This window comes from Fragaria vesca, linkage group LG2, assembly GCF_000184155.1.
Source record: "Fragaria vesca subsp. vesca linkage group LG2, FraVesHawaii_1.0, whole genome shotgun sequence".
Lineage (NCBI taxonomy): Eukaryota > Viridiplantae > Streptophyta > Magnoliopsida > Rosales > Rosaceae > Fragaria > Fragaria vesca.
In genome coordinates this window covers 25,574,824-25,599,420 of record NC_020492.1, presented here as the reverse complement: position 1 = coordinate 25,599,420, position 24,597 = coordinate 25,574,824, and the positions used below count along the sequence as shown (strand labels likewise).

The following is a 24,597-nucleotide window of genomic DNA, read 5'->3' as shown; positions in this document are numbered from 1 at the left end:
TCTTTTTGGTGTCATCTTCTGGAACAAAGGAGACGTGCTGTAAGTTTAAGAACATTAAACTAAAAGATCCGTGTTTCTATAAATGTTCTATCCTAGAGTTCTCACTTCTACGATTTTTCAACAGACATAAACAACAAGATATTGTTAACCTGTTGGGAGCAACCTATTCTGCTGTTCTCTTCCTTGGAGCGGGCAACGCTTCTTCTGTGCAATCTGTAGTTTCTATCGAGAGAACAGTTTTCTACCGAGAAAGAGCAGCAGGAATGTATTCCGAGTTGCCTTATGCATTTGCTCAGGTAAAGACATTCGAACCTAGACTCACTTTTGTATTTGTTTTTGCCTTGCACCAAATTATATATACTGCTTTGTTTTATATTTATTAATTTTTTATGAACATTTTTTGACGTAGGTGGCCATTGAGACGGTTTATGTTGCCATACAAACCTTCATTTATTCCCTTCTTCTGTTCACTATGATCGGCTACGAATTCAAAATTGAGAAGTTCTTGTACTTCTACTACTTCATATTCATGTGTTTTACATACTTCTCTATGTATGGAATGATGGTGGTTGCCCTAACTCCTGGTCATCAAATCGCTGCAATTGTCATGTCCTTCTTCATGAGTTTCTGGAATCTGTTCTCTGGTTTCCTCATTGCTAGACCGGTACGTATGTTATAATATTCTTTTTTGTTTTTGTTTTATTCTTTTCTTCTTAAGACAAATGGAAGTAGTTGCTCTTCTTAGGAATGTTACAATTGTAAACATGGAATTTTGCTAATTATGTTATGATTCTTGACATATTCATTCTCAATTTTGCAGCTAATCCCGATATGGTGGAGGTGGTACTACTGGGGTTCTCCAGTTGCTTGGACAATCTACGGTGTCATTGCATCTCAATTTGGTGATCGGAGCGATAAGAGTATCTTAACTGCTGAAGGACCTGTAAAAGTGGATGAATTCCTTAAGGCGACTTGGGGCTATGACCACGACTTCCTCATACCAGTTGTTGTTGCTCATGTTGGTTGGGTCCTCCTCTTCTTCTTCGTCTTTGCTTATGGTATCAAGTACCTTAACTTCCAGAGGAGATGATCAAGCACCCTCATTGTGCATATGCTCAGCCTTTTCAGGGATGCTATAGCAGCAAGTCAGAGTGAAAAGAACTCTGATGGTCGATTCTTTTTTCTTTTTGTATCATACATGTATGTAGTAAATTTTGATTGGCTTCGGCAACTTTCCCAGTTTGTAACTTTCTTGGTCATATTTATTCGTCAACATTCAATACAAGAAGCCTCGGCATTGGCATTGTTCTTTCACTTCTTTGTATCTATTAACCAACTACGAGAAAAGATCTCTTGCATTAATGTGGAACAATGGCTAGCTATCTTACATTTTGTTCAGTATTCACAACTGAAGCGAAAACCAAAAGAACACTAATTTTCTACCTCCACCGGTCTTTCTCGTCTCTCTATTTTTTTTATCATCGAACTCCACTGATCGTAATATATAGGAATCTGATTATCTGAGCACTTCCAAGTTCCAACGCTTTGGTTATCTTAAACGCACTAGAGGTGTTGTAAAAACATTTGTAATTCTCAGATGGCAATCCTTGTTAGTTTAGCATTTAACATCCCTGCGGCACTTTCTTTGTTCTTCCTTTTTTCTTCTTTTTTGAAAAGAAGTTTCATTGAATCAATTAGTGAGTACCATAGCTATCCCTTATAAATTCGGGAGCTGTGACAACCAAGTTTGGCTATTAGTATACTTTTTTTTTTTTTTTGAAGGGAACATATAAATTCCTTTGATTTCAATCATACGACCGTACAAGGTCAAGCTAGGAGACTATCCAAGAACAGTTCCATATACATATCGATGCTCATAAAATGTCTGCAATTCTAAAAAGAAAACTACTCAAATCAATACTACTCAAAAGACTAATGTTCAATTGAACTTAAGGCCTAGAAAGCATATAACCTACAACAATAAACCAAAGTACCCCAGCTTCATGCATCGAGGCCTAGAGACCATTTTAGTGTACCTTTCCAACACAAAGAGAGAGGGGGGGAGGGGCGGTGGTATGCTCTTCAGTTTAAAGATGTAGGGGTCTTTAGTTTAAAGATGTAGGGGTCTTTCCCATTCGAGATGGGAACTACTCACCCTACTCGCCACATGTTTCATCAGCAGAAGAGGGCTCCAACATGGTAGGGATGAAGACTCCCCTGTGAACAGTTGCCTCTTGTTCTTGCTACCACGAGGTCTTCCTCGTTTCTTCGAGGATTTTCATGTCTTCATGATTCCCAATGCACCACCAGCAGCCATAGAGAAGCCTAGATCCTCTGGATTTAGTTCTAGGGGCACCATAGCTAGGGAATGTTTCACCCTTTTTCCATTGTCAGCATCATCTTCTTCTCTTGCACGTCGAATACAAGAAACCCTAGCAGGTAAAGGAAACGGCTCGACCTCCCTAATTTGTACCACTGGCTTTTCTTTGAAGAGGACAGGGAGATTCGGGACAACCAGAGTGGGCTGTGAGCAAGCCCTAAACACCATGGGAGGAACCATGGCAGTCCCCGCCGCTCCGGTTTGTCCCTCCGGTGCCGCTGCCATCTCAATAGCCCTAGGGCAAGCCTCGCCGCCATGGTCATGCAGTCCCTACAAAGACCAACAAGCCTTTCATACCTGTAATTCACACGGATGACATCTTCTGGCAAAACCATAAGTCGTCTGCTCACACAGACAGGGGTGTGCAGTGGTAATGTGATGCGCACGTGAACCAATCCATTCCTGAATCCCCGCCCGATTTACTTGAAGGCTGATCCGATTGTCTCTCTAACCAATCTCACAAGCAGTTATGTAACTAGAGCTGCTGGCATGTCCCCGATGTCGACCCAAATCCAGAAGAAATCGAGTGGCACCGCCATGATGTTCAAGAAGCCATCATAGTCTTTCACCAAGATCATCGCCCTATATACTCCAAAGGCCTCCTTTCTTCACACGAAGGAGATCACGTTGATTGTGGAAAGTGAAGAGAAAACGATATCCTTTTTGTTGCACTTCAACTGGAACAGACAACCTCCATATCGCACGCGCATACTGCACTACAAAAGGAATCGAATTGCACAACACGGGTGGAGTTCAACTTACCCACTAGATAGAACCTTGGTGCGACAAAACCCTTTCCTTGGCACTTTAGATTACTAAGATCCACGGGCTTGTCCTCTTGACGAAGGGAGAGTTTGGAGATCAAGCTAGCAGTCATGGATGCCACAGCCACTGCCATTGGAGACTCGCCGCACAACTCAAAGTTTTCCTCTGAAACCCTAACCGTAGCCGTTGTGGGAAAAGAGAGAGAGTTTGGAGAAAAAGAGCCGCGGTATTCCTGGCTATTTGTATACTTCTTAAAGAGTATAAGAATCAAATAAGTGTGCCACATTGTTGCTTCCCTTGCTACATTATTTGTTGCACTTGTATTAATTTTGTATGATATGTGTCACTAGAGCCGACCTTGGGTCAGGGAGGAGCTGCCGCACAAGGCCCCTCAACTGGCAAGGGCCCCCAATTTTTTATTTTTTGTTGTAAAAAGATTACTTATATAATAAACATCCCCAATAATTCATCTAATTGTTTAGTCGAGTTGGTTAAGGAGTGTAGTGATGGATGGTTGGGTCGTGCAGATCTCATGTTCGATCCCCGATTTTGTCTTTTTTCTATTTTCTCTTTTTTCTCATTTTTTATTGTTTTTTCTCTTGGGTTTGGTGAAATCCGCTCCCAACCCTTTTGTATATAATATACTCAAAAGAAAAGCACAAACCTTTCTTTTTTTTTTGACATCTATCCCCATAAACCTTCATTCTTTTTCATCAAAAATTCTCCCAAAAATTCTCTCATACATCACTTGTAGAATTTTTGGGAGAATTTTTAATGGTTGGAGAAAATTCACACGTTGAATATCAATTCTAATGGAGATTCAGGTATGAGAAAAAATTCAAGAATTCAAAGGATCATTCACGTATTGGACTCCCAACCTTGAATCCAACGTGTGATTTTTCAAACACGTGCATATCAATCCTTTAATCAAAACCTTCAGATAGAATTCGAGTGGTAGTTAATATTTTTCTCCCTTTTTTCCTCTAGAGAAAAGCATATATAGTGCAAATAGTTAATCTATATTCCGACAAGGAAGGACTTCTCTTATATGATTGAGGACATTGGTAATTGCTATCACCAAGCGCATACTGAAACTACCTTTTCAAGACATGCATATATATCGTTTCCATCTTTTCACCATGTATGGGTAATTTGCCTTCTCATTCACTAGTTTAAATGGGAAAGAAGAACAAAAATGAGCAAGAAGAAGCTAAAGTAAGATTAGTTACTGTCCCATGACTAAATATAACTGATATTCAAATTCACAGATTACAATTGGCCTTTTACCCATGTAGGTAGTTGTTGCAGAATTCAAAGTCTCAATGCATTGCAATGCATGTGAAAGAATAGTGGCCAAAACCCTACTAAAAATTAAAGGTGTGTGATATTTGTTTTGCACCCATTTCTCTCTCTTTACAACTAAACCATAATTGATCGGTAATTTTTTTTATATTTGTATTTACTTTCTGGGTTCGATTAGGGGTGGAGAAGTTTGGAACAGACATGAACAACCACAAGGTTGTCGTAACAGGGAAGATTGACCCAGAAAAGATTTTGAAGAAATTGAGGAAAAAGACGGGGAAGAGAGTAGAGATCATTGATGACAAGGAAGAAGAACAAAATGCTGAGTCTGATGAAGGAAACTTATCAAGACCATTGATTGTTCATCCACTCATGTTTGATTGCTGCAAAGAGAGTGATCAGTTACTTTTGATGTTCAGTGATGAGAATCCAAATGCTTGTTCCATAATGTAATAAAGGATCGATAGTATACGTACATTTAATTTTTGGTTTCATTTTTTTTTAAGAAACATAAACAGTCTACTGTAGAACAATGTCGCAGATAACAGAATTGCTGGAGACATGCAGAGCCATTAGAGTTGATATTCAACGACATGCAAAGCCATTAGAATTTTTAATAGAATTGATTACCTGAATCACTTGCCAAATTCAAGAGTGAAGAATTTTGTATTTACATTTACTCATAGAATCAAGATCAACCTCTCCTCTGCCATCCTCTAAAAGGTATTGTTTTGATTATCTGACTTTTATACATAAATTCTATTTTGATGTTCTATTATGTTCACTACCAGAAGAAAGGCTTTAGCCGACGAAAATAAAAAACCAATAATTCGTCGGCTAAAGTCCGCGTTAGCCGACGAAGGAAAAAAATTTCGTCGGCTATGGTCAACTATAGCCGACGAAAAAAAAATTTCGTCGGCTAAAGAAATTTTTTCGTCAACTATACTATAATTTCGTCGGCTAAAGTTTTCCTTCGTCGGCTAAAGTTTTCCTTCGTCGGCCAAAGTTTTTACTCGTCGGCTAAAGTATTTTACTCGTCGGCTATTATCGAAAAAAGTCGTCGGTTATTCACAATTTTAGCCGACGATACTATTATTTCGTCGGCTAAAAGAAAAACAATAAAATGTTATATAACTTGCTTAGTTGGTTTTAAACAAATACAGAACTTTGTGAACCAACTCTACATAAAAGCAAAATTAACAAAAATCTCATGAAATAAGATGTGTTCAGAATGGTGAAATACGGTTGTGGTTCAAAAATTACGTAAATCGGGTAACGTCTCTGATGTAGAGCAGTCGAAACCCGGTATGCTGCAGATTTGGCGTTTGGTGTCCGATTGACTATTGTGATACCTTTCCGGAAGCGTAACGGCCATACGAGTCAAATTCATCATTTTGCCTTGACATATGGGCCTTTTTGGCCATCCGAGTCCGTTTAGGGCTTCAAAATGCAGTTTTCTTATTTCCGATTAGAGTTGACCGTTTCGATCAAGCCCTTAACGTTGTCGAATCCAGTTGAATTTTTTACCATAGACATCTTTCGTCATAATGATCATATTTGATAGTCGAATTTTGGTTTGTGAATTTTAGTCATCGGAATCACAACGTGTCTACTAATGTCGTATAACTTGTTTAGTAGGTTATACAACTTTGTGAACCAACTCTACATAGGAAGCAAAATTATCAAAAATCTCGTGAAATAAGATGTGTTCAGAATGGTGAAATACGGCTATGGTTCAAAAATCACGTAAACCGGGTAACGTCTCGGTGCCGATAGTAGTGGTCAACCCTAGTTACTGTTATTATTCCCTATGGGGAGCCCTATCGTTGGAAGGTAAATGTCTCAAAATTTTTATATGGGCAGTTGCATCTCATCTACGTGAGAGTTTTTTATGTGGAAGGTTTGACCAAACTATCTAATATAGAGGGAGATATGAGCGTTTTCGTGTGATAAGTGACGATGGATTATGGTTGACCGTTTCGATCGAGCCCTTAACGTTGTCGGATCCAGTTGAATTTTTTACCATAGACATCTTTCATCAGAATGATCATATCTGACGGTCGAATTTTGGTTTGTGAATTTTAGTCATCGGAACCACAACGTGTCTACTAATGTTATATAACTTGTTTAGTAGGTTATACAACTTTGTGAACCAACTCTACATATGAAGCAAAATTATCAAAAATCTCGTGAAATAAGATGTGTTCAGAATGGTGAAATACGACTATGGTTCAAAAATCACGTAAATCGGGTAACGTCTCGGTGCCGATAGTAGCGGTCAACACTATTTACCGTTATTATTCCCTATGCGGAGCCCTATCGTCGGAAGGTAAATGTCTCAAAATTTTTATATAGGCGGTTGCGTCTCATCTACGTAAAAGTTTTTCGTGTGGAAGGTTTGACCAAACTACGTAATATAGAGGGAGATATGAGCGTTTTCGTGATTATAGACTTTAGCCGACGAGATATTAAAAAAGTCGTCGGCTAAGGTCAAAATTTTTTTTGCGGTAAACCAAATTTGGAGGAAAATTTTCAAAGGACTTTAGTCGACGAAAATATATGAAAAGTTGTCGGCTAAAGTCGAAAAAAAAATTTGGCGGCAACCAAATTTGGGGGAAAATTTTCAAAGGACTTAAACCGACGAAAATATATCATTTCGTCGGCTATTGTCAAAAATTTTTTTGCGGTCAACCAAAATTTTCAAAAGAGTTTAGCCGACGAAAATAAAGAATTTCGTCGGGTAAATTTCTTTATATAAGAGTTTTACAGGAGGTGGATGGTAAGAAGTCAGAAAATCAGAAAAAGTTACTGTTTCGCCTGCCGGATTTTCTTCTCGGCCTAGCTCCGCTGTCAAGCCACCGGAGACCGTCACACTTGTCCCAAAAGCTTCGCCGTCGTCTCTACTTCATTGTTGGACAAGTGGTGCATTGAGTGACGCCGTCGTGAGGGATAAATCGAGCTCCAAAACTCTGTCGGTTCGGATTCGGTGTCGATCAAATTTCTCCTTCCTCAGGTCACCATTTGGTGAGTTATATATATGGATAAGTTGAGTTTGATTAGTACTACATTCCCCTAGAATTTGGTAGCTCGATTCGGTGTGTGTGAGGAGAATCAAAGATTTGACGTTTTTAGGTTTAAAATTGGGGATTTTTATATTTTGATTCAATTGACCTGTTTAGGCTTAGAATTTGGCTTCGACTTCTTCTAGAAAGTTGTTCGAAATGTTGAGAGGAAGATTCTGTCAAATTTTGGTGGTGATTGGAGGTGGCCGAAAGTTTATGAGTTTTTTTTTTTTCAAAAACCAGCAACTTTAGCCAACGAATATCATCGTCGGCTAAAGTCTCAGACTATGGTCGACGAAACATTTAAGATATTCGTCGGCTATTGTCCCAGATAATAGCCGACGACGTCTTCTAGTGTCGTCGGCTAAAGTCATTGCCGACGACCCTTTCCCGACGAAACCATAGCCGACGAATTAAGCTAACAGGCCACCGAAACTTTTTCGTCGGCTAAAGTGCTTGTCCTGGTAGTGCGTTGAATCTATCAATTTGTTACTTAGTATATATTTGATTGTAATTGAGAACATGCAAGCATCTATTTGATCAATATGATTTCACTAAACTTTGTTTAATTCTTTACTGACAATTAGGAATGTCCTATGCCTCCTACTAGCTAGGAAACATCCTTCTTCAACTAGAAAGTATCATTCCGAGCATGAGAAGCGACAAAAAAAAAAGGAGAGGTAGAAGACGTTACTGACTCTCAAAGAGGGGCAATTGATAGATTTGTTGTGAAAGTACCGGGAAATCCGTCAACTTGAGATTCAGGTAATGAACCAAATCATGCTGATGAATTAGATGCTGGTTTCGATGATGGTTTAGCATTGGAAAATAATGCAAAGGAAAATGTGATTGAAAAAAATGAAAATAGTGATGGCTTAGCCTTTGAGAATGTTGATAATGATGATGGTAATGCAGCCTCTGGAGATGATGATAATATTGATCATGCAAGTATATATTGATGGGGATAACACTATTCACTCTGAAAGTGATGATGTTGTTAGTGTAGTGAATGAAGAACGAAGTTCATCAATTCCGCTTGACATCTTTGATCTAAGAAAATGAGAAAATTTAGATCTTAAGTGGAAGGATCAGTAACGGAAAAAGGTCCTATAAGAGATGTATTAACATAGAAAGGTCTCAACGAGTCAAAGACAAATCAAAGAGACGTTTCTCTTTGGACTTCTATACAAATCAAAGGTCTCACTGGTTGGTGTATTCAAAAGCAATTGACAAAACATTTTGTTTATGTTGCAAATTGTTTAAAATGGGGCCTCAACCAAGTGAACTAGCAAATGTGGGATATTGTGATTGGGAGCATCTTAGTAGCAAACTTAAAGAGCATGAGACAAGTATTGAGCATGTCAATTACTATGCATGTTGGTTTGAGTTGCGCTGGAGATTATAAAAGGCTACAACAATTGATCATGCTATTCAAGATCAAATCAAGAAGGCAAAAGTGCATTGGAGAATGATGTTATGTCGATTTATTTCACTTGTGAGATTTTTGGCTAAACAGAACTTATCATTTTGTGGTTGCAATGAGAGATTTATGAGCATAGCAATAGAAACTTTTTGGCTGCCATTGAGATGATTGCATAGTGGGACTCAGTGATGGAGGAGCATCTTGAAAAAAAGTTATATCCTCATTATCTTAGCCACAAAATTCAGAATGAGTTGATATGTTTGTTAGCTTCTGAATCAAGAGTTCTATTCCAAAAAAAAAGAATCTAATTTTTTTTTTGTGATACATGATTGTACTCCTGATATTAGTAACCAAGGTCTAAAAAGCGCTAAGCGCTAGGTAGGTGGTGACCCATAGCCTAGTGCCTGGACAGCCTAGGCAGGGACTAGGCGATTTTTTTTCCTTCATATTTATTAATAAATATAATATTTAATATTAGTAAAATATAAATAAATATCAAAATTTTGGCATGACCTTTCTCCAAAAATGAGCAACTCGACATGTAAATTTACAAACAAATATGATTTGTAATTCAAAACACCCTTAGCTCTTGGAGGCTTATCAGAATCAATTAATCACAGCACAACAACTTCACAATAACATATTTCAAATGTTTAAATGTAAATATCGCAAGCCGACAAAGCTTACAACTTCTACAAGTGCATAACAAACGTCTTAAATAAAAATAAATTTAGTGAACAATCAAAACAGTTTAAATACTCAAAATAAATTGCAAACGTATGAATTCACATATTCTTCTTCTCCATATCCCTCTACTACTCCTTCGGTGTCGGACTCAAACTCAAAATCCATCTCATCACCCTCCTCTTCTTCTTCATCCGATTCTTCAAGTTCTTCACCAAGTTCTCTTACTTCTTGGATCCAAGCACTTCTCCTAGGTGGAGCGCTACTATCAACTCCCAGTTCATCTCCAACCATGTCATTGATAAGATCTGAATCAACATCTTTATCACCATCCTCAACAATCAATCCTTGTGCCATACTAGCTAGCCTCATTAGCAAGTAGCACATCCACTCCCTTCTCCTTTTGTCTTCTCTTCTTGTTGATGATCTTTGAATTGAATTGGACATAGACTAAATTGTTCAACCTTCCGGTGTCTAGTCTATTCCTTTTCCTTATATGAATCTAGATAGAAAAATAATAGTTAGACATTTACATAGACAATAACTAAATAAGTACACAATAACTTACTAAATACTAACCCCTTCAAAAGTGCTCCAATTTCTCTCACAACCGGATGAACTTGTAGTCAAAGACAGAATCCTTTTAGCCATTTTTTGTAATTTAGACACACCATTTCCATCAAGATGCCACCATCCAACTAAAGAAAATTAACCAAAAACAATAACAATTTAACAACTAGCAAACACAAAAATAAAAAGAAAAACAAACAATCAATATAGTGAAGATAAATTAATTAATAAGATCATATGGTAAAAAAATATATATATATTTATTAATTAGTTTTTACCCGGATCATAAGTATCATCATTTATTGTGCATCACATAGTAGCCAATGCTCTTCCGAAAGCATCCTCTTTCTTCATGTACTTCAATAACTCTATATTTGTCACCTTGATGATTTTGGCATACATAGTCATCGGGAAAAAATAATTCCACAAAAGTGAAAAACCCATTCATCACCACATTATCATTTTCTATGCTCGGATCATTATAAGTATAATAAGGGTTCAATAGGTAGCCTGCCAAATGAAGTGGACTATCTAATCGATCATGACCTTTCCTATCAATTATATCCAAAATTGGGCGAAAGTGAAGTTCTTGATTCTTGAATGCCTCTTTAATCTCCTATTTTGCTCTTTGTAACTCTCCATACACAAAACCCATAGAGGGCTTCTTATCTCCATCAACAAGGCGAAACACCTTAACTAAACGAGCAAAGACCTTCAAGCAAAGAGTTACCCCATTCTAAAAAGCGGCACTCAAAGCGGTACTAAATGCCACTCTCCCCTTTGCACTCTTTGAATGCTTGCTTGCACTCCATTCACTACTGGCAACCATAGCACTCAACTCAGTTTTCTTCTCCATCAAACTATGTAAGGAAGCCGTTGCAAATCTAGTGACTCCCGGCCTCACTATATCTTTTTTCTTAGTAAACCTCCTCATCAATGATAATATCTTATGATGTGCATAAATGTACGTAGATGGTGAATGCCTTGGCCTTCCCAATCACCCCTTTGAATCTAGGTTGGTTCCCAATTCCTTGAAACATAAGGTTCAAGGTGTGGGTTGCACATGATGTCCAAAATATTGTTTCGCCTCTTCAACTTCAACAAGTCACCCGCCGCCATATTATTTGAAGCATTGTTCGTTAACACTTGAACTACATGTTCCGGCCCAACTTCTTCAATGCACTTGTCCACATACTCAAACATATAGGAACTGGTTTGTGCATCATCTGATGCTTCTTTCAAAGAAAGAAAAGTAATTTCTTCTTTGCAATTGACACACAAATTCATGATACTTCTTCTTTTCCTATCTGTCCAAGCATCGGTCATAATGGAGCAACTATTGGTATTGAGTTGGAGGTTTGTAACTCGGGCCAAATTGACCAACTGCTTCCACAAACCTTTTGAAGCTATCATTATCAATAGCATGAAAAGGAATACCGGATTCATACACCCATCGAGCTAAATATTGATGCACTTGATGTGTTCTTTGCTTCCAAAGTGCATCATTGATATTTTGTTGTCTTGTCTTCTTACTTCCACTCAATGAAGAATCTGGATCGATGACGGATGCAAACTTATCTATAGGCCCAAGAGTACGGGGAGCTTTTCTTGGCCCTAGACTCCCTTCTACTTTTTCATCCTCTTCAACAATAACCTCTTGCCTCACTTCCACTTCACGTTGATTCTTCATTCTCTTCTTCATTTGTGCATCATCAATAGCCTTGTTTTTGTACAATCTTGGATAGGGTTGCAGAAGCTGAAGGCGTGTCTGGTAGGTGGCTAGCTATCCTCCTGTTAACTTGTAAACAAAAGGATGACTGGAGGCTTCTGGCCTTTCCTCCTCCGATGATTAAGTCAGTATCTGTTGGTAGAATGTAATTACTAAGGTAGTTAATGATACCTGACAAGCTGGTGAATGAGCTGTATTTATGGCCCAGCGTGGGTTCACTTTGCTTGGAAACCGATGTGGGACATTTACCCTTGTTTGTTGTTTCAAATGTAGACCTCCCCTATGTCTTCTGCAGTCGTTCCAAGCCCAGCGTTACCACCGAGGTTGAGCCCGACCCACCCTGCTTATGGGCGGGAACCTTAGGGCGGCCTCGGTTGTGGTGGAATCCTTGCTAGTTTACAGACTTGGGAAGTTGTTTTATGCACAACCGACTATAAGTCCCCCAAGTTCCCGTTCAAGACACATCTTAAGTGGGGACTTGCTAAAATTAGCCCCTAGACCAGTATATTTCTAATGGGCTCCCGCCCATGGTCCCCCTAAGTTCGGACTCATGACGTGGGTTGAATGGGTGTTACATTGTCCATAGACAAAGGTAGCGAGCCTTTTCCATATCCGGTGTTACTACTCGAGTGATGGGGTGTTAACGCCGTCCGTTGTTTATCAAGCCACTTGCTCCGTTTTTAAAGGGAGGATGTCTTTTAGTGGGTGTTACGATCTCGGTGATGCTCACCCGAGATGTCTTTTACTAGGTGTTACTGTCTCGGTGACACTCACCCGAGATGGGTCTTTCACTTTGAAGTTTTTGCGTTGCTGTGGCAGGTGTATTAAATGCATGTTTGCCAGATGTCGCCATATTCCTGAGGATAACTGACGAGCAAATAATGCACGTCGCTTCATTCTTTCCTTCTTCAAGAAGGTAAGAGGGTTTGAGCCATGTGGCATCATCTTGCGGTTTCATCCGACGGGTAGGGGTTCCTCGTTAACTGTTAATTGGTTTTTTAATGCGCCGGTTCGTGGATCGAGGCGACTTCCCACTTTCTGAGTATAAACTCTTCCCCCCTTTTTGTCTTCACTCATTCTCACTCTGGTCGCTCTCTCTGGTTTCTCTACTTCTCTTCTCACTTTGGTCGCTTTCTTTGGCTTCTCTCCTTTCCGTTTTCTCTGCCTGTTTCACGTCCTTTTGCTGTGCCGCCGCTGATCCCTGCCATTGCGAGGTGCTACCGGTCCTCTGAGTTTCCGGCATTGCTGCTACGTCGAAAATCTGGTAAGCTTCTGCGCTGCTTTTTCTTCGTTCTGCTACACTTTGTGTATGCCTCTGATTTTGCTTTTGTGTTGTGTTGCTTTTTGTGATGGTTTTGGGTAAAATTGGGGATTTTGGTATTCTAGGGATTTCTGGGTTTAGGTTGTGTTAAGCTGTGCACTTTGCGCTTGTTCTCGGCAGCATATACTAATAGATCTTAGGGTTTGTTATACTAGGGTAAATGGATTCCCAAAGTACGACTGACTTAAGCGGGGCTAGCACATCCTCTCAGCCTATAGTGGATGACGACGAGAGGATGGAAGAGTACATAAGTCGACCATCTCACTTGGGTGAATTGTCTTCGTCTAGGCATGAAGAGTTAACCTATGGCGTACCCGCCCGGGATGTTGACTGGTCACCTGGAGTTTTACACGGTGTCCTGATGACCAACGTCGTAAGTTCGGCAAGGCGATATATCTTGAAGGATGGCACCGTGTGCGATGAGCCAGAGAGTAGCATGACCTCGGCCGAGATAAAACAATTCCAGGAAGACTGGGACATCCCGCCCATGGTTTCCCTCCGTGGGCTGTATGAAGGCGAGCTGACGTGCTGTCTGAGAGACGGCTTCGTTGCTGTGTACGACAACATGTTCAGGAACAGTTTCTCTCTCCCGTTTTCTCAATATGTGCAGTACCTGCTGAGCATGTTTCAGCTAGCTCCTGGGCAGATCTCTCCCAACCAGTGGTGCCAGTTGCTTTCCCTGTGCTGTATGTACTACTTGTCCGACATGGGGTAGCCAACTATCAACGAGTTTATGGCTCTCTACCGTCTGTCGTACTTGAAGAAGCAAAACTACAGCGGGTGTGTTTCGTTCTCCGCTCGAGATTATTTTCCTCCCGTTACGGATATTCCTACTTCCATCAATAACAACTGGCGTTCAAAGGTCGTGCTTGCAGGTGGTCGGTGGCAAAGGAACTGCCCCACGTACGTTGCTCCCAACCGGTTTAGATACACTCGGGATCAGTCTTTCTCGTTGTCAGAGATCAAGAGGCGTCTGATTGCTCAGATATTTGTAGCCTGGCCCTCGGATGAGGATTGCAACTCGTACAACTTGACTCGGTGGGGTGTGCTAGTTCACTGTGAACTCGGCCGAATGCCTGGTAGGGTTCCCGGTTAAATGTCTCTCGATTGTTGTTTTATACTTGTGTTTTTTCTCTGTTTCCTCTTTTTTTTTTTGACTGTTGTGTTTGTTGACAGCTAAGGTTTCCAAGCGTAAACCCCGTCCCTCACACATGCGCGACATGGATTCGGACTTTGACTTGCTGAGCGACCTCCTGGAGGTTAGGAAGGTGGCGTCACATACTGAAGTGAACCTCGCGGACTCTACCGCTCGAGTTTCGGAGACTCCTATGCTTCTGGAGATTCCCGATGAAAGGTACGGGAAGCCGGCTTCTGACACAGAGGGGCCCGCGAGGACTGGTGACATTGTCAACGTCAACTTGGGCGAGAAGAAGAAGAAGCCGTTGTCCAAGAAGTCGAAGTCTCAATGGGATGTGGGCGTGACTTTGACTGGCCTGAGCGTGACTGGCGCCTCGCCACCCCAGAAGAAGCAGAAGTTGGCAGGTTCCTCGGTAGGCAACCTAGTAACTTTGAGCGCTCTCGCTCCTGCTCTTCCCCAGATCTGAAAGACCCCCATCCGGCAGATATTGGACGAGTCCGCAGCATGGTGGGCGACCTGAAGGGTATCGAGCTAGATCGGATGAAGATCGCTTCAGCTGTGGTCTAAGCTAAAGGAAAGAGATGACCAAATAGTCGATCTGCAGGGCCAGATTCCCGCTCAAGGCGAGCTTGCCATTGCCAAGATCAAAGAGTCGGACGAGCTGAAGGTCATGCTCAAGGCAGCCCGGGAGGGTGGCATCACTGAGAAGTTTGGTGAATGGAGCCACCTTGGGTATGTGGACAAGGCAAAGATGACTATCGATTTGATCGCTACTCGGGAGGCCAAGGAGAGGGAGGCGAAGTCTAAGGCGGCTGCCGAGAAAGAGCCTGAGAGCACAGGGGGGTTGATAGGCGAGCCGTCCGAGAAGGTTACTGAGAAGGGCGCTGATGACAACGACATCCTGGCCGAGTCGTCCGAGGACGAGGAAGAAGACGGCAGTGAGGCATAAGTTGTACTTAGCTTTTTTTGTTTCTTTTGTAAGACAATGGTCTTCTGCCCTATCCTGGTGATGATACATCCCGGGTGCTTTTGTAAATACTCATTGGTGGTATATTCCCCGGCATTCTGGGTTTTGATATATTATGCCTTGTTCATCCTTTGTTGCCTGCACCTCTCCCGTGTTATATAATATTATTATGCCTGTCCCGCTTGTTACTGGGGATTTTAATAACTTATGTCTCTCGGTGGATTACCTATTCCGTTCGATAATACTCGGGATTTTATTAACTTATGCCTCCTGATGGATTACCTATCCCGTTCCATATTACTCGGGATTTTATTTTTATTTTTAACTTAGGCCTCCTAGTAGATTACCTATCCCGTTCGATAATACTCGGGATTTTATTAACTTATGCCTCCTGGTGGATTACCTATCCCGGTCGATATTACTCGGAATTTTTTTTTAACTTATGCCTCCTGGTGGATTACCTATCCCATTCGATAATACTCAAGATTTTTTTTTTAAACTTATGCCTCCTTGTGGATTACCTATCCCGTTCGATATTACTTGGTGGATTACCTATCACGTTCGATATTACTCGGGATTTTTTTTATGCCTCCTGGTGGTTTACCTATCCCGTTCGATATTACTTGAGAATTTTTTTTTTAACTTATGCCTCCTGGTGAAATATTCAATCATTACTGTTTGAATTAAACTTCCCGATTCCTGTATTAAGTCTTTCAAAATCAATGGAGGCCTCCTCCGGGACATGTTGTTCTCCCGGGGGCAGGAATACTTACAAATATACATTTTACAAAGATGAGTCTCGTCCCCTTTTTACACTGGGTAGAATTTCAAGTGCTCTGTATTTTAGGGGTGCCCGGTGACCACCCCATCCTGATCCTAGAGAAAGAAAGTTGTTGGGCCGACCTCTTCAACAATCTCGTACGGTCTTTCCCAGGTTGGATCTAAGGCCGCCGTCTTGGTCATGATTTTCTTCATTACCCAGTCCCCTAGTTCCAACGTCCGGGCCCTGACTTTGCTATTGTAATGGCGTGCAACTCGCTGCTTATAGACTTGGTTGTGCAAGTCTGCTCTCTCCCTCATTTCCTCGATGAGGTCAATATTCAATTGGAGGTCTTCTTTATTGGTTGTGGCATCAAAGTTCTCGACTCTTCTCGATGGTATTGACGTCTCGATCGGCAAGACGTACAGCCTCCATGCCAAAGGCCAAGGAGAAAGTGGTTTCTCTCGTTGCTTCTATTGTTGTGGTTCTGATTGCCCATAATACCTCTCGTAGCTTCTGTGCCCACAAACCCTTGGCGTCATCTAACTTCTTCTCAATGTTCTTAAAAACGTTAGGCGCTAGTCGGGCGGACAGCCAGCGCCTAGCGCCTAGAGGATTAATCGGACGCGTAGGCGGTTTTGTATTTTCCGTATTTTTTATTTTTTAATAGCAAATAAAATATAAAAATAAATTTATAAAATGCATTATAATGTTCTAAAATAGCAAATATACTTCAAAAATAAATAAAATGGTCAACTACTATGTTCGTAGAAATAAAAATAATAATTTGAAATAAACAAATTAGGCTTTAATGTGTTTTGATTCAAAAAAAAAATAATCAGGCCGCCCAGACGCTGCCTAGCCCGCCTAGGCGCCACCTATCCCGCCTAGGTGGCCATTTTTCGTGTTGGCGCCCAGATTGAACGATTAGTGGGAAAACGGAACGGTGGGCTGACGCTGCGTTTTTTAGAATATTGCTTCTTCTTCAAAAGCTTTTTAATGATTTTGTTAACTGCCTCCACCTGACCATTGGTTTGTGAGTGTGCCACCGATGCGAAGACCATCTTGGTGCTCATTTCCTTCGTGAACTCAATCAGATGGTATTGTTGAATTGTGTTCAGTTGTCCGTGATGATTGTCTCCAGGACACCGAATCTGCAATATATGTTTTTCATCAGGAAATTCTTCACACACTTGGTTGTTATCTTCCTCAGGGGCTCCGCCTCCACCCACTTCGTGTAATAGTCAACTGCCACTATTACGTACTTGAACTGCCTTGGTGTCTTTGACAGTATCCCGATGAGATCTAAACCCCACTGTGCAAAAGGCCAGGGCGACAGTAGTATTGACAGAGCGATATATAGGAGGGGAGTGTATCTCGTTAGCATGCAAATGCCATTTATGGCATCTCGCCGACATTTTATCCGCCATGGCGCCCATGTTGGGCCAGAAGAACCTTGTTCGAAGTGCCTTATGTGCCAACGACCGGGATCCAGAGTGATTCCCGCACACCCTCTCATGTATTTCTCCCATGATCACCTCTCTTTCCTCTTCTGTTACGCACTTCAGGTTTGGAAAACTGTAACCTCTGCGATATAGCTTCCCGTTCATGAGTGTGTACCTAACACATCTCGATTGCAATTTTCGTGCTTGTCGCCTGTCCTCCGGGCGCACCCCATCCTTCATGAACTCAAATATGGGGTCCATCCATGTAGGCTCTCCGAGTCCTACTTCAACCATGAATATCTTCGAGATGGTTTTACTTATGCTCGGTTTTCCTAACACCTCAATCCTTGCCTTCTTTCTTCCTTTCCCAGGCCCTCTGGTGGCTAGCCAGGCAAGGGCACCTGCATTACTATTTTCCTTCTACGGGATGTGAAAGAGAGAGGCCGACTTGAACCGCTGCATGAAGGCTTTTGACAATGCTTGGTAAGAGTTCACCTGAGGCTCCTTTGCTTCGAAGCTCCTGTTGACTTGATTTACAACCAACTCTGAATCACTAAACACTTCCACTCTCTCCACGCCAATATCTCGGGCGAGCTGCAATCCACTAATCAAGGCTTCATACTCTGCCGCTTTGTTTGAGGTCTTAAATTGGAATTTCAAGGCATACTCATGCTTGAATCCATCGGGGGTCTCCAATATTATTCCCGCCCCACTTTTATTTCTCGTCACCGAGCCGTCAACAAAAAGCTTCCAAAGTGGTGCCGGTGGCTCCTCACTGTGCGCCTCCTTGGCCGCTCCGGGATCACTTCCCTCCAGGGCGACCTCGGATAACTCTCCCACCACTTCCATGGGTGTGAGCTCGGATGACTCCCCCACAACTTTCATCGGCGTGAGCTCGGATATTAAGTCTGCTGCTACTTGGCCCTTGATAGCTACTCTCGGCCGATAGTGGTTGTCAAACTCTCCCAGCTCTATCGCCCATTTTACTAGCCTCCCGCTGATCTCTGGCTTTTGCATGATCTGCCTCAGGGGGTGGTTGTATAAAGGGTTATCGAGTGTGCCTAAGTCTTCTGGCGGTCACGATGAGCGCTAAGACTAATTTTTCAACGTCCGGGTACCTGCTCTCTGCAGGTGTGAATCCCTTCCCGACGTACAACACCGCATGCTTGATTTCAGACTCTTTTCTTATTAGCACCGAATTGACTATCGTCTGCGATGTTGCAATTACAGGTAAAGCATCTCGCCCTAGACCGGTTTTGACAAAACTGGCGCGGACGTGAGGTATGCATTTATCTGTTTGAAAGCCTCTTCTTGCTCGGGTCCCATACTATCTCCTTACAATGTTGGTCTCTCAACAGCTGAAGAAAGGGGCACACTTATCCGTGAGTCATGATACGAATCTGGCTAGGGCAACGATCTTCCGGCCAACGACTGCACCTCATTCCTTTCCTTGGGTCTTTACATGTCCAAGATGGCTTGGATCTTCTCCGAGTTGGCTTCTATCCCCCTCCTGCTGATTATATGACCTAGGAATTTCCCTTTGATCATCCCGAATATGCATTTCTGAGGGTTCAGTCTCATCCCGTACCTCAATATCACCTCGAAGACTTCCTCCATATGCCCCACATGTTCCTCGGCCGTTAGACTTTTGACCAGCATGTCATTGACATATACCTCCATTATTTTCTCGAGGTACTCGGCGAACATGACATTCATCAGCCGCTGGTAGGTGGCTCCCACATTCTTTAATCCAAAGGCCATGACCTTGTAGCAATATAGCCCCCTGTCTGTCGTGAAAGCTGTGTGCTCCTCATCCCTCGAATCCATTTTTATCTGGTTACAGCCCGCGTAGGCGTCCATGAAGCTCAACAATTCGAACTTGGACATGGAGTCCACCAGTTGATCTATGTGTGGCAGCGGGAAGCTTTCCTTTAAGCATGCCCTGTTGAGATTTGAATAATCCATGCACATCCTCCATTGTCCTGTTGACTTCTTTGGAACCATGATCGACCACATTGGCCAGCCACTGGGGGTATCTAACCTCCCGTATAAACCTGATGTCTATCAATTTTTGCACTTCCCCCTCAATGCTTCATACTTCTCTAGCTTAAACGTCCTTCGCTTTTGTCGCACCGGAGGGAATCCCTTCTCGATCCCTAGTTGGTGTGTTACGATACCACTTGATATCCCAGGAATGTCCTTGGCTTGCCGACAGAACCTCTGACATTTTCCTCCCGTTGTCTATTGCATAACAACTCCTTGCCGCCTCCTGATCTCCCCAGATCGTAATGACTCTTGTTGGGGTTAGGACCTTTATCATTAACATGTGGTCGGCAACAAATGACTTTAGCTTCCATAATGTGGGCCTTCCTAAGATCCCGTTGTAGGACGACTTGCATTCCACCACGATGAATTCCACTGTCGCCCGGGCGACTCTAACTCGGCCTTCCATGCTTACTCCAAAACTGTCCAATCCAAGGGGCTGAACGACATCGCCTGAGAAACTGATTAACGGCTCATGGTCTTGCATCAACTTGTTACTTCTTCGATGCAATCATTTCCAGGCACTCCTGAATAACACGTTGACTGAAGCTCCCATGTCAACCAGGATCTTCTTCGTGATATAGTGATGGAGTTGCAATGTTATCAGGAACGGGTCCTCGTGCGGCCTTATCCCCTCCTCTTCTTCTTCTAGGAAGGTAACAGACTTCCAACCGATGGTTACTTGCTGATTATTGCTACTTCCAAAGGCGAAAACTTCCCGACCATCCCTGATTCCCATACACTGTTGTTTTGTCTTGTTGCTCCTATTATCTATACAAGACCCGCCATGGATGGTGTTCATCGTCCCATACACTTCCAAATGCTCTTTGCTTGCCGGCGCCGCCCTTGCATATCCGGTATCTTGGTAGGGGCCTTTTGTCTTCCCTTGAATGTTATACTGCTTCCCTGCCTTCCTCCCGTCCACTTTCCTTGTGCCTCTTTCCGAATAAGTACGAGTTTGGTTCTTGCTCTCTCGTCCAGGATCTAACCTCTTGAACCACTTGCACCGGCAATCCTCCTTCTCTCCCCTCGATCTTCTTTTTCCCGGCCGAGGTCCCCCCATAAGTATAATGGTCTGCATGGGCATGCCTGATCGCTATTTCTATAAGCTCGTCGTAGCCTTGCGGATTTTCGATCTTTACTACATACAGAAACTTCCCGGGAAGCAACCCTTGAATGAACGCCTCCTCCGCAACCTTTTTGTCAAAGTTCCTGACTCTGGCTATGGCTCCTTGCCAGCGGTTCATAAAAGCTTTCAATTCCTCTCCCCTATCTTGATTCACTTTGAACAGTTGGGCGGTGTTCTGCCCGTCCGTCCGTAGGATGAACCTATTGACAAACTTATCAGCCAGCTGTCGGAAGCAATCAATCTAGTTCGACGGGAGCTCGTAGAACCAACTAAATGCTTCCCCTGCTAAGGTTTCTTGGAACATGTTGCAGCATATTGCATCCGAGTACCCTTTTGCGTTTGTGTGAGACTTGAAACTATCGAGGAAAAGATGAGGATCATGATCCCCATTATAGCTAAGTTTAAACGGTTTGGCCATGTTCGACTGGACGGACTGGGTGATTGCTCTTGTGAACGGTCCCCCCTTTCTTCAAAACTCGCGCAGGTTGGATTACGTGTCCCCCTTCTCTCGGCATCCAAAATTCGTTCAGCTAAACTCGTCACGTTATCCTGAATAGCTCTTAGGGTATCTTCCATCTCTCCCGGTCTTCTGGCTTGGACTTTCGGGATCGGCTCAAGCAAAGGCGGCGGTCCTTCATCCCGCATTTCATCCGGGAACAAGTTCCCACAGATGGCGCCACATGTTTTTGTACAATCCTGGATAGGGTTGTAGATGCTGAAGGCGTGTCTGGTAGGTGGCTGGCTATCCTCCCGTTGACCTGTAAACAAAAGGATGACCGGGGGCTTCCGGTCTTTCCTCCTCCGATGATTAAGTCAGTATTTGTTGGTAGAATGTAATTACTAGGATAGATAATAATACCTGACAAGCTAGTGGCTGGGCCATATTTATGGCCCAGCGTGGGTTCACTTTGCTTGGAAATCGATGTGGGACATTTACCCTTGTTTGCTGCATCAAATGTAGACCTCCCTTATGCCTTCTGTAGTCATTCCAAGCCCAGCATTACCATCAAGGTTGAGCCCGGCCCACCCTACTTATGGGCGGGAACCTTAGGGCGGCCTCGGTTGTGGTGGAATGTTTGCTGGTTTACAGGCTTGGGAGGTTGTTTTATACACAACCGACTACAATCCTTATTAGACTTCTTCTTAACCTCATCTGAAGACTTATTACACGGAGTCGCATTCCCTTTCACATGGGCAGTATGTTGTTTAAGCCGATATATTCCACCACTAAATACTTTCCCACACAACTTGCATTTCACCTTGTCTACATTTGAAGGGTTCACCAATGCATTATATTTCCATCCAACATCCTCGGATTTACGCTTCAAAGACATCTCAATCTCTGACATTGTATTCAACTCTCCGGAAGAAGTAGTACCCGTCATTTCCTAACAAGAAACAAGTCAACTCCAATCATATTATTTTACAATTACTAAATTACAAGAACTTAACTAGTCCTTAACTAATTTTCTATATATAAGAGTATAAGACTAATAGATTATAATTAAGTATATAACAACAATGTAAACTAAAAACGTACAATAGTTATATTATTATAAAATTATAGGGCTAGGCACGGTCCCAGACCGGCACCGTATTTTCAAAAACCGGGCCCGGACCGGTCAGTGATACACCGGGCCGGGCTAGTTGTTTCTGAACACAAAGCCCGATGAAAGCCCGGATCGGTAAAGACCCGACCGGTCTCGCCGGTCCTTCTCCACTCCGACCAAGCACTCATCTTTCTCCGGCGTTGCTAATTTGATAGAAAGTAGGTAATCTGCAAATCATCTCCCAAAAGACTAAGTGGACCAAAAAACAACTGCTCAGAAAAACTGATCTCAACTCGAGATCTAAATCGGAGAGAGAGATTAGCAAAACCTAACACAACCCCAAAAAAATAAAAAAGACCACCCAGTTTACCCAAAGAACACCAGCCCATTATATCAATTTGCAACTCGATTTCCATAACCAGCTTGGGTCTGGGAACAAGCCATCTTCGCCGCCTCGCTTCTCGCCGCCGCAAACCACAAGCGGAGATAAGCCTCTCTTCTTCTTGAGCACACAATCGTTGCACTTTTCAATTTCCTCCGTAATTTGACCAGAGCTCTCATCAATTTCCTTAGAAAACAACTCATCGTCACTTTCATATAAGGGAATTGAGGCTGGAGAAAGTGAATAAGAGGCTGGAGAGACGAGAGAGGCAGAGAACTAAGAGTTGAATGTCAAGGACTTCGTCTAAGAAACAGAGATGGGAACTGAGGACATGAGAATATGAGATGAGAAAGATTGAATCAATCTCATTCTTTTCACGATTAGGCCTTATTAAAATAATAATAGCCATAATAATACATGTTTAGTTTTAGTGGCTCTATTCATAATAAAAATAATAGGGTTCTATATAATAAAAAGGAATGAATCGATCTCTTTTCAAAATATAGTTGTGTAGAGAGGAAATCCTACGTAGTCATGCCTACTATAATAATAGTGTAGAACCATAAGAAGTAACAATATCTCATATATATCTGGGCTTTCGGACTCTCAAAATTAGGGACCGGGCCTAGACTGGCTTAAACTGGGACCGGACTGGACCAGCCAAAAAACTAATTAAGACCGAGAAAAAGCCTAGCCCGGACCAGTCGGGCCGGGTCGATTTAGCCGGGTTTTATTTTCTTTTTCTGGTTTTATACCCAACCCCGGGTCGGTTTAGCCAGGTTTTTTTTTTCTTTGTCGGGTTTTATGCCCAGCCCTATATAATTACATTGCAGATTTGTAGCCACAATCCATATATAAGTTACACATTACTAAATGCTATCCGCCTATCATTATATAAGTACAGTCTATTTTTATGTGATTTTACTCATCTAAATGGTAGACTTTTCTAATGAAAATAGTAGATGTGTCTTATGTTAAATGCAGACTTTGCAACTTTTGTCTTTAATGAGTTCAATCTCAAGAACCATTTTGATTTACAGAAAGTCTACTTTGGTGTGATTTAGCTCATCCAAATGATTTCTAATTAAAATAGTAGATGTGTCTTATGTTAAATGTAGACTTTGTAACTTTTACCTTTAAAGGGTTCAATCTCAAGAACCATTTTGATTTCCAGAAAGTCTACTTTTATGTGATTTTGCTCATCTAAATGGTAAATATTTCTAATGAAAATAGTAGATATGTCTTATGTTAAATGTAGACTTTGCAACTTTTGCCTTCAATGGGTTCAATCTCAAGAACTATTTTGATTTCCACAAAGTCTACTTTGGTGTGATTTAGCTCATCTAATTGGTAGACATTTTTAATGAAAACAGTAGATGTGTCTTATATAAAATGTAGACTTTGCAACTTTTGCCTTTAATGAGTTTAATCTTAAGAACCATTTTGATTTCCAGAAAATCTACTTTGGTGTGATTTTGCTCATCCAAATGGTAGATATTTCTAAAGAAAATAGTAGATGTGTCTTATGTTAAATGTAGACTTTGCAACTTTTGCCTTTAATGGGGTTCAATCTCAAGAACCATTTTGATTTTCAGAAAGTCTACTTTTATGTGATTTTACTCATCTAAATGATAGACATTTCTAATGAAAATAGTAGATGTGTCTTATGTTAAATTTAGACTTCGCAACTTTTGCCTTTAATGGGTTCAATCTGAAGAACCATTTTTAATTTCCAGAAAGTCTACTTTTTTGTGATTTTGCTCATCTAAATGGTAGACATTTCTAATGAAAATAGTAGATGTGTCTTATGTTAAATGTAGACTTTACAACTTTTACCTTCGGTTGGTTTAATCTCAAGAACTATTTATATTCCAGAAAGTTTACTTTTATGTGATTTTCTCATCTAAATGGTAGACATTTCTAATGAAAATAGTAGATATGTCTTAT

At 41.7% G+C, this 24,597-nt stretch overlaps 1 pseudogene across 1 annotated transcript in view; it reads left to right on the top strand.

Moving 5' to 3' along the window:
* Positions 1-24,597, top strand: part of LOC101312514 — a 56,184-nt pseudogene that overhangs the window by 5,631 nt on the left and 25,956 nt on the right. The window lies entirely within an intron of this gene.